Source organism: Lissotriton vulgaris, chromosome 11 (assembly GCF_964263255.1).
Source record: "Lissotriton vulgaris chromosome 11, aLisVul1.2, whole genome shotgun sequence".
Lineage (NCBI taxonomy): Eukaryota > Metazoa > Chordata > Amphibia > Caudata > Salamandridae > Lissotriton > Lissotriton vulgaris.
Genome location: NC_141699.1, coordinates 244,514,243 through 244,528,944, shown reverse-complemented (window position 1 = coordinate 244,528,944; position 14,702 = coordinate 244,514,243).

The following is a 14,702-nucleotide window of genomic DNA, read 5'->3' as shown; positions in this document are numbered from 1 at the left end:
TGATGTGAGGTCATTCAAATCACAACAGTCTTAAATATCTAGTTTAATCCCGTGCCAAAGGTAGATTATGAAAGATACATATTCAGTTAAGAACGCCCGAGACCATGTGCAACTATTGATGAATTTGTTGAAAGACAGGATGTTCTGGTGAAGCACTGTAAATTCTAGAAGACCACTTATTTGTCCGAGGGTTTGAGACAGATCCACAGATCCATAAAATGAATTTAAAAAAAAAGAAAGACTAGGTGCATTGCATTTATAGAAAGACTACAAAAGCTATCTTAACTTAAGAATATATATAAGCATGAATGTGTGAATAAAATGTATTTATGAACTAGCGAAGATGTATATTAATATATTTTACTTATGGGTCGACATGTAGTAAAATTTGTATTACAAATAAATTGGTGAAATTCACTTTAAAACCAAATGTTACAGGGACGCTATAGTTAGGAAATATCATTAAAAAACCATAGCAATTGACTGAAAAAAACAAAGGTTACAGGAATGTTATAGTTGGGAAATAGAATTTAAAAAACCTTAAACATTCACTGAAAAAAACAAAGGTTACAGCAACATTATAGTTACATTCACATTTTACACACACAAAATTATAGAAATTAAGCAGTTATAGTTATAATTATCTCAAGTAACTATAACTCATGCTCTAAGGTAACTATAACCTGCACCTTCGCATATATATGTATATCTCCAAAAGGCACTGGCAAAAACAATTGGTACCACCCCACCCGGATCCATGATTGCTCTCTTTATTACTCTCTGCAAAATAGTTTTTACTCCGCACAATCACTCCACTATTGCTGTCCACCTCTCCCATTGCATTATTTTTTTATGCTTTCCTTTGAAAGAATTGGCAGTTGCAGTTTATTCCATGGCAGTTCCTTTTGCACAGAGTATATATTTTTTTACTTACTGCTCCAACATGAACGTCCAGCATCTAGGAATGATAAATTAAAAAGAAACAATTGTTTCAGAATAATAATGTATACACATGCATTCTTGATGATACATGTGCTTATATTCACCATCACAGGTTGGCTTTCTTTTTTGGTTTTTTGAGATACTGTTCAAAATCCACAATATTCATTTATTTTCCTGTTTTTGCTGATGCTAAACAGTATTGGCAAAAAGCACTTGCAAAGTCAAAAGGTAAGACCGATTGGCTTTGCCAATGCTTGTTACCTATTTGCTGCCGCTTAAGTCAAAATAGACCATGTTCATTGCTGTCAAATGCCACAGTGTCCAAGGTGAAATTTCATTAGGTGCAAGACATTTTATTGGGAAAGTTTTTCAAAGTTGTCACAATTCACAACTTTAGATGGGTGCGAAATTTGCCACTCTTCACAAAACTTGCATGGGTGTAAACTTCCCACATGAAAACATGTTTTACTGGAGATTTTTCAGATAAATCCTGCTTTTTTGTTTGGATTTCTCAGCCACTGTTTTTTAAACTTTGTAAAGGTGGAAAATCTTTTTTCATGTGCACACTTCTACTTTTTCCCAGATGTGTTTATTTTAGCCAGAAGACCTGAGCATGTTGCAGCATGTTGCAGTCTTACCATTACCAGTATTAAGTCCAAAGATGCTTAGTGCTGTTGGCTGCAAAACCAGGCCTGGCTGAAAGCCACCTTCGTGATTTAGGGATAGTTTTCGGCTATGTGTGATCTGCATCTCCCTTGGGCAGCAACACCATGCTTTTATCCTGTTAAACCCATGTCTTTGAGCGGTTTTTATCCACTTTGACGCGAGCTTCCAAAGTGTAATCTACATATAACAGAAGTTTTAAAGTGCGGCCCAAACTGTCTTGTTTTCTTATTCTCGCGGTCACAATGGGGAGCCGGGAGCTTGTAGTGCAATCTGTTCACGCTCTGACTCCACTGGGGTCTAGAATGTGGAAGCTCGAAAACGAAGCAGAAAAGTACAGCCATACCAGCAAACCTTGGGGAAAGGTTGTTGATTTTTTCCGGTTATTTGAGACGGCTTCTTTAATCCCTGCCCCCTGGACTTAAAATAAACACCCACGATAGACGATACTACACAAGGAATGCTGGCCCCACAAAGGAAATGCGAAATCTATAGAGGAAACAGATAGAAGGCAAACCCTTGGAGACCATTGTTTTTTTCTAGAAGTTTTGACCTTTGACTTTTCAAAAAGGTGTACGGTACTGTTTCTTCCGTAAAGAAAACGACAGCGCCCATTTTATATTCTTGTAAAGCCCTGCTTTGTTTTTGGGTAAGAGAGTGCCTGCAATGTTTAATCCCTTTAGGAATCCGAGGCATTTGAGTCACTTTTTTGGCCCCGGGCAGGAGAGAGACGATAAGGAGAAATACTTTTAATCTCTTATTCTCTGCATAGAAAGGTGTTCATGGGAAAGACTGAAAACTATGTTTGACATGTCTCAAGGGTGTTTTTAATTAACAAATTCATCTTCATCGGATCACACTATTACATTATGGGCAAATGGTGTGATTTCAAGTACAGAGATATAAATTGAGCAGAGCCCTGTAGTAAGATCGACATATTCACACACAATTTCGCATAACTATATTCACAAAGGGCATTGGAGCATTTTTGAGGGGGTTCACTAGCGAGTATTTCAAAAGCCTGAATATTTATGCCTTCTTATTATCCAAAGGCATGTGTTATAGATCTTTATGAGGGGAACATCCAAACTCCATATTTTTTGCATGACCTCATGGTATCAAATTCCCTCTGGCTGATTATTTTTTTTCTATTTCTTACAGGGACTACAAGTCTGCGTTAACCTGCAATGCCACAACTGGTTAGACCGGAATATGCAAAAACAACAGGTGATGGACCGAGTGTGGATCAATGTCACACACTCACCCCAGTCCAAAGATCGCCCAGATCTTTGGACTGGGGTGAGTGTGTGACATTGATCCACACTCGGTCCATCACCTGTTGTTTTTGCATATTCCGCCCTAAGTGCGCTGGGGATGCCCAGACGTGGGTCCCAGGCACTCCACACCACTGGAGTCAAGCTAGCAGGGCTGATGAGAGGTGTTACCTCGAAACCGGTCCGGTCCTCGGATGCTTGATTCCGTTCTGGGAAGGACATGGCTTTTGTAGTTCGGACTGGACTGTTCCCATGGAGCACAGGGTCAGAGCTGATTTGCATATCGCCATTGTCTAACCCAGGGTGGTGTGGAGTGCAAAAAAACAATGGATTTGGGCCCAGATCTTTGGACTGGGGTGAGTGTGTGACATTGATCCACATTCGGTCCATCACCTGTTGTTTTTGCATATTCCGCCCTAAGTGCGCTGGGGATGCCCAGACGTGGGTCCCAGGCACTCCACACCACTGGAGTCAAGCTAGCCGGGATGATGAGAGGTGTTACCTGGAAACCGGTCCGGTCCTCGGATGCTTGATTCCGTTCTGGGAAGGACATGGCTTTTGTAGTTCGGACTGGACTGTTCCCATGGGGCACAGGGTCAGAACTGATTTGCATATCGCCATTGTCTAACCCAGGGTGGTGTGGAGTGCAAAAAAACGATGGATTTGGGCCCAGATCTTTGGACTGGGGTGAGTGTGTGACATTGATCCACATTCGGTCCATCACCTGTTGTTTTTACAACTGGTTAGACCAGCATGCCTATTTTGATGGCCTTGTCCATACACTTTCAGGGTTCAAAATACCCCAGTGCATCTGCATTAATAATGGTAGGCTAATCTATTATGTATTTTGGGAGTCAATTGTGGAAAGCATTGCCTACAACTCCACAGTCATGATGAGAACCATGACCAAGCAAAAGTACTGCGCAATCAACCTCTACTCTGACGTACGAGAGTAAAAACTAGACAAGCTCTAAAAATTCTAGACTGTGTAAAGAAAACTAGCTATGTTCCTGCAAAAGTGATTTGGGTGAATGTAGGCGAAGAACAAATTCAAGATGGTGTGCTTCACCTTCAAAGGTGTTAAAGTCTTGGCCTACTCTTCCTCCATAGTCTGGTCACCCACTCTGTTCTCAATAGGCTTGTAATTGCCAGTGCTATATGGTTTACAGTTGTCTTGGCAGAGGAGATGGATGTTGGTCTACGCAAGTACCTAGACTCTGAAATACACTTCCCATGCTATTTCAGAGTAGTACCATTCTGCCTAGTTAAGAAACAAACTAAAAATATTTCTCTTCTACAAAAGCAAAACTGCAGGAATCTGTAAGACACCATCTCCTGCTAAATAATTTACCAAGTGTATAGTGTGTGCAATGCAACAAGAGCCTGTGGACGCAAACTTAAAGTTCATGTGCGTCACTTTTTCCCATTTTAAAAGTGACGCAAAAGTGGCGCAAGACCTTCATAAATAAGGCCCCATGTGTCTATTCAGCAGCTATTTTTCGGGGTGTAACTGAGCACATACACCACACTTAACAGCAATTTAATTTTTAGCAGGTGCACTATAAAAATAAGAAATAAAGAAACCTTAAATATCAATGAACGGCAACCTTGCAGTCCACTATGCATAAGTGTGGTTTTCAGACATTTCCCTCTGCCTGACCTAACACATTTCAGATATGTGACTGTGCAAGACTCCTTTCTTTAGTTGTAGTTGCTATAAATGTATGTCCCTCTAAACATATGGGGCCCGATTCACAGAACTAACTTAAGACAAAATCCTAAACTTACTACCATTTTGGTATTCACAGAAGGCACTTACTCAATTCGGTATTCACAGAAGTTAGGAGTCCTAACTTTAAGACTCCAAAATGCCTTCTGTGAATACCGAAAGTCTTAAAATTAGGATTTTTCTCAGTTTAGTAGTAGTAAAGTTAGGACTCTTAACTTTAGGACTCCTAAATGCCTTCTGTGAATACCGAAAGTCTTAAAATTAGGATTTTTCTCAGTTTAGTAGAATTAAAATTAGGACTCCGAACTTTAGGACTCCTAAACAGAGAAACATCCTAATTTTAAGACTTTCGGTATTCACAGAAGGCATTTAGGAGTCCTAAAGTTAGGAGTCCTAACTTTACTACTACTAAACTGAGAAAAACCTAATATTAAGACTTTCGGAATAGACAGAAGGCATTTAGGAGTCCTAAAGTTAGGAGTCCTAACTTTACTACTACTAAACTGAGAAAAATCCTAATATTAAGTCTTTTGGAATTCACAGAAGGCATTTAGGAGTCCTAAAGTTAGGAGTTCTAACTTTACTACTACTAAACTGAGAAAAATCCTAATATTAAGACTTTCGGTATTCACAGAAGGCATTTAGGAGTCCTAAAGTTAGGAGTCCTAACTTTACTACTACTAAACTGAGAAAAATCCTAAATGTAAGACTTTCGGTATTCACAGAAGGCATTTAGGAGTCCTAAAGTTAGGATTCCTAACTTCTGTGAATACCGAAATGAGTAAGTGCCTTCTGTGAATACCAAAATGAGTAAGTGCCTTCTGTGAATACAAAACTGGTAGTAAGTTTAGGATTTTGTCTTAAGTTAGTTCTGTGAATCGGGCCTGTCTAGTTCAAATGGTCTTTGAAGTTACTACTGGGAGGCTCACTTAGAGTCTCCACTGATACTTTGGCTATCACAACGCCAATACAAGTCTCACTATTAGTAGTGGAGAAAACATGATAAGATCAAATTTAATTTCGTTCTGAACCATCAAACTTGGGAATTTTTCATTTTTTCTTTCAAACGTGTTTTCATAATAATACTGCATTGTTGAAAACAGGAATTGGTACATTCTACATTTTTCGTAATCTGCCCATGGGGCCATTAAAAAAGGATTACATTGCAATATTCGTAATGCACCAAGGTTTACTCACCGAACACCAATTGTGTTTACAATCCACATGCAGCAATTACAAAATAAAATCGCGGGCGAGTCGAATTTTCATTGTCTTGAAAATAGTTATGAATGGCTTAGTGTAGCTCTTCTTTGAATGCTGCATCCTCTAGCCACTTTGGCTGGAATTTCGATGTGGGGATAGGGGTGGGTATTTTACCCCAGTTCACACTCTCCTCTAAGGGGTTGTTATCCTACAAGGTTTTCCCAAATACTCAGCTCAGTATGTTAATGTTTTCGTGCTGCGATACACACTATTCTGTCTAGTCTCACATGTTGCTGATGAGGGGGGGGGGATTAATATTTCCACTGTCCCATCAGTGTAGGCACATTTTAAGTCTCTGTCATTGTGGGAGACTGGTGTAGAAGGGAGGGGGGATGCGACCAATCTATTGTGACATCTAGGACCACATTGAAGTCTTCATCCAGGATCCAGGGGATGTCCACTCAGTCTGTCAATGTAGTTGATAGCTGGGTTTAGGAACTGCTGTTGGTTCATATTTAGCAAGGATATGCTGCCTAGGACCAGTGATAGGCCAACAGCCTCCCTTTCAGTAGTACATTTTTGCCCTCTGGGTCTATTTTGTGTTTGTCAGTTATATAGGACACAACTGGTTTTATCCATATCACAGCTCCCCTGGCATAGGCTAAGACTGTTGTGGTGTACAGTTGCCCTGTCCATCTATTTATTAGTTGTTAGCGTTCCACAGCTGTTAGGTGCGTCTCCTGTAGGTAGTGCATATGCACCCCTCGGTGGCATATTTGTGCTGCCACTTTATGATGTTTCTGTGGTGACCCCAGGCCCCCCAAAATCTAGATGGAGTATGTGAAGTGAGGTTTGTGCCTCCGGAACACTTTTGGTGAGGTATGTGGGGCTTCTGGAGTGGAACTGGCAATGCTGAGCATGTAGTTGATTGGGTGGGAATCCTTCTATTCAGAAATCCTGGAACAATAATGACTCTCAGTCTGACCCCATCTGCAATTGGACCATTCATCTACGCATCCCTGGGTCTTGTAATTCGAAGAACAACAAGCTGTGGGTGCTGAACCATCAACGTTGCTTTCGCTTAACAGAGGGTGGCCGTGCTGAAACATTGTTCAACTCTGTGGTAGCTCGGTTGCAAGCCATTAGACAGTCACAGGGGCATGAAGGATTATAGTGGAGGTGATTGCTGTTGTAACAATTCTCCTCATTGCTTTGGCACGCATTACTTGCTTTGCATCTTGGGGCTAGCCTGTGGCAGGCAAGTGAGGGCAATTAGTTTGTTGTAGTTAATTTCAAGCTGTCCTAGCTACTATTGAATGTGAACGGACGTCTGTGGTATCACTTATAGCAGGATTATTGAGTCCCTTTGGGAACTGGAGCCTGTCCGGGGACATCTTAAGGATTTTGGGGGCCGGGGGCAGAGCATCTTTTGGGGCCCCTGTTCGGAACAGCTTTGAATTTATGATCCAATATCAACTCTTTCATGCCCTCTTTGGCCAGGTTACTGCGTGCACAGGCAACTGGTCCAAATTCTAATGTTGTTACTTCTAATATTCTGGGATAGTGACGTGTGTTTTCAATATTGAATCATAGTAGCAGCTCACAAATATTACTCCAAATAATGTGTGACACCCTCCCATTTCATCTCATATGTGAGTCCTGTTTTGAACTTAAAGAAACATTTTATGGATGTTGCATGAAACATAAACACAGCATTTCTCTGCAAAAATGTCTACAATAGACTCTCGCACATCACTCACATTAAAACTAAATTAAAGAAAACTGTATTTGAAACAATCTGTTTAAGAATTATTCAATGTTATGGGGAAAGACTCTGCAGAGCCGAGTTGGATCTAGCTGAGGGCCCTCTGAAAGTTTGGGACCCTGGGCCTGAGCCCACTTTGTCCATGCCTTAAACGTCTCTGCTTCCATCCAGATCCACAGTAGAGGGGGTCATGAATCTCTCCCAGATCATTGCCACCAGTTCCAGCACAGTTCATCCATCTGTTCGGACTTGCTCCACCTGAGGTGCCATTGTTTCCCATCCATGGCCTGACGCCCATGGGAGTTACTTCTTCCTGGTTCAGGTGTACTTCTCATGCACCTGCTACTTTTCTTTTTCTGTAGTCGTCCCTAAAGAGTGCTCCTCCACCCAGTCCCAGGTGTCTTAAAGAGTGAAGAAGAAGTGTACCCAGTCGGAGACTATCACCTTTAGCTTCCTCCGAGACAGGAGAACGTATGTAAGGCCAAGCTCCTTGAGGCAAAATTCTTTTACACCCATAAATGTTGCTCGTTGTTGTTGAACTGCCCTGGTGTAATCGAGGAAGATCATTACCCTAGTGTTGCCTATTGAGATATGATTGGGAGCATTGTGTTTGGAGTATGGGGTCTCGGTCTCTACAGTGCAGGAGCAGCACCAAAAATGGCAGAGGAGGACTCCCCAGTTGTGGGTGTTGTGTCAGCAATCAATGTGCTTTCCTCAAAAAAGATAGGCTCCATGGGACCACCTCTTTATGAAGCAAGTCCTCAAAGTAACGTGTAGGGATGGACCATTCCATGCCCTCCAATAGGCCCACTATTCTGATGTTGTTTCATGTTGCTCGACCTTCTGCGTCCTCCGCGCACTTCCAGATGGGCAACTTTGCCAGTCAGATGTTTCAGGGCCTGGGCTTGATCTTGTGATTGCGGCTATAAAATTTTAATGGATTCCTCAGCATTCTGGAACCTTGCCTTTAGTTTGCGCTGATCCTCTCGCACCAGCTTTAAGTTTATGGCCAAGGAGTCTATTTTTGTTTCTAAGGGGGCACATATATCACTTATGGCTGCAAGTACGCAATCCAGCTTATCTGGCTCAGTTTGCCATTGTGAGGATAAGGCAGTGGTGGCGATAAGTTCTGGGGTAGCTCCGATGTCTGACCTGGGTGCCAAATCCAGGTTTTGCTGGGTGGGTCTTGCAGGGGGTTTGGTTCTGCCCATGCTGTCAGTGTTGGTTGAGCTTTCCAATCCCTAAAGCTCTCTGTCGGGGTACCAGCCAATGAAAGGCCACTTTCACGGCCAAGGTGGCACCAGGTCTTCTCTATTTTGCTTCCTGGTTGCCGTACAATGCACCTATGCAGCCACCGGCTCCCAGCCTTTGGGTCACATGATCTGCCTTATCAGGCAACATGGACTCAGTCGTCCCTTCCCTAGGCTCCGCAACCCTACTCAGCACACGGCCCTTACACCATCCTTTGCCTCGGTGTTCCTCACAGGTTTGACATGTACGTGCCAAGCGTCATGTGGGACCACAGTGTCACAGAGAGGGATTAGCCTATGAGTATTCTCTCACACCTCAGATGTTGAAGGATTTGGTAGGGCCCATTCGGTAGCAGTTCAGCTACATGTCTTCCATCTTCGGCGTTTGGCCGCACCTCCCACCTATTTTACTTTAGGATTGTAGGTTTCAGGACTGACCTCCCCATGGGAAGGAGCGCTAGAGGATTTTAAAGAAGCATGAGAAAGAGTGAACAAATGAGTGATTGTTTAATTGTTGCAATGTATCAGTCAGTGATTGCTGTTGTGATTGGCAATTAATTCACACTTTTGCATGTTTAAAAGTTGCTGCATCATTGTTCAGAAGGTATTGGAATTGTTTTACTACAATAAGCAGACAAAGAAAGTTATTGTAGTTTTAAGACAATGATTTATTTCATAAGCAAGTTTTCCTTTTCTCAGTCTAAACTTTCTACAAAACGGTCAAAGCAGCAGCAAGTAAACTGAAAACCATATACTCACAGCATTATCAAACCAGAAAGCACCCTGTTATGCAGCATCTAAAAATAACACATATTTGATTATTTGCAGTTTATTGGCCTAATTATGAATCAGTTGTTGGATTTTGACCCTTACATAAACCCCTGTTTATGCATGCACCAGAATTATGAGCTGGAAACTATTTAACCCATTTGGGGCTAACTGCACATTTTCATTGTTTGCACCGGGTGTACCTTTTAAAAGGTGAACCCTGCGCAAACAATGAAAATTCGCTGTATTACAATGAATGCGCTGCTCCCAGGGCAACTGTGAACTTGCGCTGCAATGGGGGCAGCGCATCCCTATGAAAAACGGAGCGGTTGCTTTGAAGTCGCTCAGTGTTTTCACAGTGCAGGTGGCAACCCGCACGCACTTTGAAGGGGAATTAGAGATCCACTTGCAGGTGGCTGAAGTGAGGGACTGCACCGGCTTGCAAGGGGATATCTGGGTCCACCCTCCATAGGGCTGCCAGCCGGGGGCACACTGAGAGCATTGTTGCCTCTGCACCCACGTCTGTAATATGGAGCAGGTGCAGAGGCAAAGGGATTCCCTCATTTGCATGGACCATGCCTCCATGCAAATGAGGGAACACCCTCTGAAGGGAGTGCGCTATCAGTATTACTTAAGGGGTTGCATAAGCGTCTGCTGCCCCTTCTGTAATACCAAAGTGCCCCTGGGGCGTGCAAAGCGGGCGCAAACGCCGGGGCAGTTTCATATTACAGCCCCTGTTAACCATCAGATGCATTAAATACCTCAACCTTTTTGCAGATGAAACCTACTAAAATTTAACAGGGAAAAACATACTGTATTTACTGTATCATGTGGATTTTGGTGCTTTAACCATCAAAATCTGCAAGGCCCTTGACTGGACCACGTCCTTCCTCTCCGGCAGAACCCAGAGCGTCTGCCTCCCACCCTTCCGATCCGAAGCCCCCAAAATCATCTGCGGCGTCCCCCAGGGCTCATCCCTCAGCTCGACACTGTTCAACATCTACATGGCCCCCCTCGCACATGTGGCCGGCCATCACAGCCTCAACATCATCTCTTACGCCGACGACACCCAGCTCATCCTCTCCCTCACCAAGGAGCCACACACTGCCAAAAACAACCTCCACGAGGGAATGAAGGCCGTCGCCGACTGGATGAGGAGCAGCCATCTGAAGCTGAACTCATGGGTATGTGGAAGGATACTCTGTCGTTGAGGTATTTGGGTCCGATGTTGTTGAGGGATTTGTAGGCGTGGGTGAGGAGTTTGAAGGTGACCCATTTCTCCACGGGGAGCCAGTGGAGGTCTTGTAGGTGTTGGCTCATGTGTTAATGGCGTGGAGTCCCGAGGATGAGTCTGTCTGCGGCGTTCTGGATGGTTTGGAGTTTGTGTAGAAGGGTCCTGTTGATTCCGGCATATAGGGCGTTGCCGTAGTCGAGTCTACTGTGTATGAGTGCGTGGGTGACGGTCCTTCTGCAGTCAGGGTGGATCCATTTGAAGGTCTTGCGAAGGACGCGTAGGCAGTTGAAACTGGTGGAGGCGACAGCGTTGATCTGGGGGTTCATGGAGAGGGAGGAGTCGAGGATGATGCTGAAGTTTTGTGTGTGGTCTGTAGGGGTGGGTGGGTTCCCGAGGTTGGAGGGCCACCAGGTGTTGTCATAGGCGGAGGTGTCGGGTCCGAGGATGAGGACCTTGTTGTTTTCTGAGTTGAGCTTCAAACAGCTGTCTTTCATCCAGGCTGGCATATTCCTCATACCTTCCTGGAAACAGAGTCTGGTTTCTTTGGGCTTCTTCATGAGTGAGAAGATGAGCTGAAAGTCATCGGCATAGGATAGAATGCTGAGTCCATTTTATCTGTTTGGCATCGAGGAGAGCCATGCAGATGTTGAAGAGCTGAGCGATTATCTTTGGGTTACTCCACAGTTGATATTAGTGGGTTCGGAGAGGAAGGGAGGGAGTCTGACCCTCTGGGTTCGGCCGGAGAGGAAGGATTGGATCTAGTTGTGAGCGTGTAATGGGAAACGGTGTTGAAGGCTGTGGAGAGGTCTAGCAGGATGAGGGCTGTAGTGTGTCCCTGGTCGATTAGCATGCAGATGTCATCAGTGGCTGCAAGCAGGGTGTCTCAGTGCTGTGATTGCTGCGGAATCCAGACTGGGAGACATCCAGGATGGAGTTCTCTTCGATGATGGCGGTCAGTTGGGCGTTTACGAGTCTCTCAGTGACTTTGGCCGAGAAGGGGAGGAGAGAGATGGGCCGGTAGTTTTTCAGGCGTGTTGGGTGAATTTCCAAGGTTTTTGAAAATTCTATTTTCTAACTATAATGTCCCTTTAATCTGTGTTTTTTTCAGTGAATTTCTACCTTTTTAAAGTGATTTAATCCTCACTATAACCTGACACCTTCCAGCGTGGGTGTTTGAGTGGTGTGTGGGTGGGTTCATTAGTGCCTTTGTGAGGTTTTTTTGAGTGTTTGTGTGGATCTGTGAGTGCCTGTGTGAGTGTCTGAGAGGGTGTGCGAGTGCCTGCATGGATCTATGAGTGGGTGCGTGAGTGTCTGTGTGGGTCTGTGAGTGGATATGTGAGTGCTTGTGTATGTCTGTGAGTAGATGTGTGAGTGTTGCTCAACACAGTTACTACACATCAGACTGTGCTCCAATAGATCAATGATTAATTTACTTCCATTAAGATTTTCATATAATTTTTCAACATAGAATACGTTCGGAAATACATTTGCTTTGCCAACGCCAAGCCGAAGAAGTTAGGATCGTTTTTTCGTTACTGAAGTGTAGATTCAACTGGGGCATCTGCTGTGTTTATATTTGTAAGTGCTTCCAGCTGAGGTTTAATTTCTGTGAAATGAGCACCAGGGCCTGAATCAAACTATATTTTTTCCAAGAAGAATTCCCAGTTTTGCTGAAAAAGTCTACCTAACTGGAATACTCTCATTTGGTTAATTAGTAAGTGCTACCTCGTTGGGTAAATGTCTCATGTATATTCTACACTCGAGCTGCATAAAGGACCACAAGGTGGGCATGCAATTTAGGCAATGGGATTGCTCCTTGAGTGTCTCTATCCACAAATCCGTGTTAACCTGAATCCTTGTCAAGTGAAGATGACAAGACTACAAAGAGGTGAATCTGCTTCTCTTCACATTATGAAGTAAAGCAGAGGGTGGCTAGGTGGACCCTCCAGGGCTGATTTTGGCCCTGGGGCCAAGCCTCTTGATCCTGGGTGCCCTGGAGCTCACCCAGGGCACCTAGTCTGAGCATTGCAGACCATGGGGGAATCCTCAATGCCATGCTGTCCCTGGCATATTCCTCTACATCACCAAATTCACCAGGAAAGGGCTTTACGTTAAACTGTCCATCAACATGGAAAAAGGCAGGAAGACCTTGCATACTACTAAAGAAAATGGGGCAGGGCCAAGTGGATAGAACATGCAGATGACTTTGGGCATTTGTGTACTCAGGATAATTAAAAGGGCGAATCATGGACTCTGCTCTCACCAGGAGATGACGCAAAATAAATATTTGTCATTGTCACCCCAGATCAGATTATGCTCCAGTAAATCAATGATGCATTAACCTCCATTAAGTATTTCAGATTGTTTTTGAATGTGGAATATGGGAGGAGACATATATGCTTTGCCTGGCCATGTCTCCCTGGGTTCCCAGGAGTCTACCCAGGGTACCCAGTGTGCTATGGGACTGGGAGCCTCAAGGACACACTGTCCCAGTAATCTCCCCCCTCCTGTGGGAGCCGGAATTGCAGCACCCTGTGTGTCAGAGCATTTGTTTATTCTGTTTCCCTGCCTGCATCACAGCGGGCTGGATAACAGATGAAAACTCTGCATCCAGCACGTTGGAGCGGTTTCACAACTACCACTTGCTGGAAGCAGAGTTATGTTTGCTCTCACTTTGTAGGAGCTATCAGCTCCCGGGAAGTGAAAGCAAACTGCTATGTCCCGGTGGTGGCAGTCCTCAGGGTCATTAACGACTCCAGAAGGGGGGCGAGTGGCCCTCTCCTTTAAAAGGCATGGAATGGCCCTGGCGAGGGGGTGGTCCTCGGGGCTCCTACAGCCACAGGAGGAGGGCTGCTCTCCTCCATTTTGCATAAGACTCGGCCAGCCCCGGGGAGATGGTGGTCCCCAGGCTGAAGATTGACCATGGGGAGGTGGGCCTTGTGGGACCCCCTCCCTTTCTTAAAAACAAAATATGCCCCTGGGCCCTGGCACACCCAGGTGCATATCTTCAAACAAGCACAGGAGGCAGCGTATCTTTAAAAAAAAAATTGCAGTGGATTTGCGACTACATCATGATGTCACTGTTTTTGATTTTTAAAAAAAGGCATTTTTAACCCCGGGCGTAGTGGATGTAGCGGGGCTATGCAGAGGGCACGGAGGGCATGCGAGAAATGCGCATGCGCGGACACACGCCCATGCACAGTTTTTACAGAGAACGCGATGAAGAGGAGGAGGGCAGCCCGGGGACGCCGCAGCTAAGGTAAGGTGTTTTTTAATTCACTTTGAGTCGTTTTTTAAAAGTTGTAAGTAACTGTTAATAGGGCGGGTGGGAGGCGGGGCTGGTCAACTCCGCTCCGCTGCAGAGTGTGCAGAGATTTGCCTACTTTGCGTATTCCGCGGAAAAGTTATGCTGGCTCCTGCATGAGGCAGGGAGCCGGCGGGACTGTGGGGGAATTGGGCTCCCCCAATGGAGAGGACAGGCCCTGGGGGATGGGTTCCCTGGGGCAAGGAGTGGCCTGGGAGGGGGGCGACATGGCCCCCCTACCCCAAGAAAGAAATGGACATACCGGCCCAGGGGGATGGGGTCCCCGGGGCCAAAAGTGGCCTTGTAGGGGGACCACTCGGCTCCCCTCACCAATATTAAGTAAAAAAAAAAAGGAAAGGCCGGCCACGTGGCCCCCCTACAAATAAAAAGAAAATTCTGGTCATGCCCTGAGGTCATAATTGGCCTTGGGAGGGAGGCCACGTGGGCCCCTCACTAAAAATAAATATATATAAAGAAAAAAGAGGGTGGCCAGGCCCCAGGGGATGGAGTCCCCAGGGCCATAATTGGCCTCTGTTTTTTTAAAAAAGGGTCAGGCCCTGAGGATGGGGT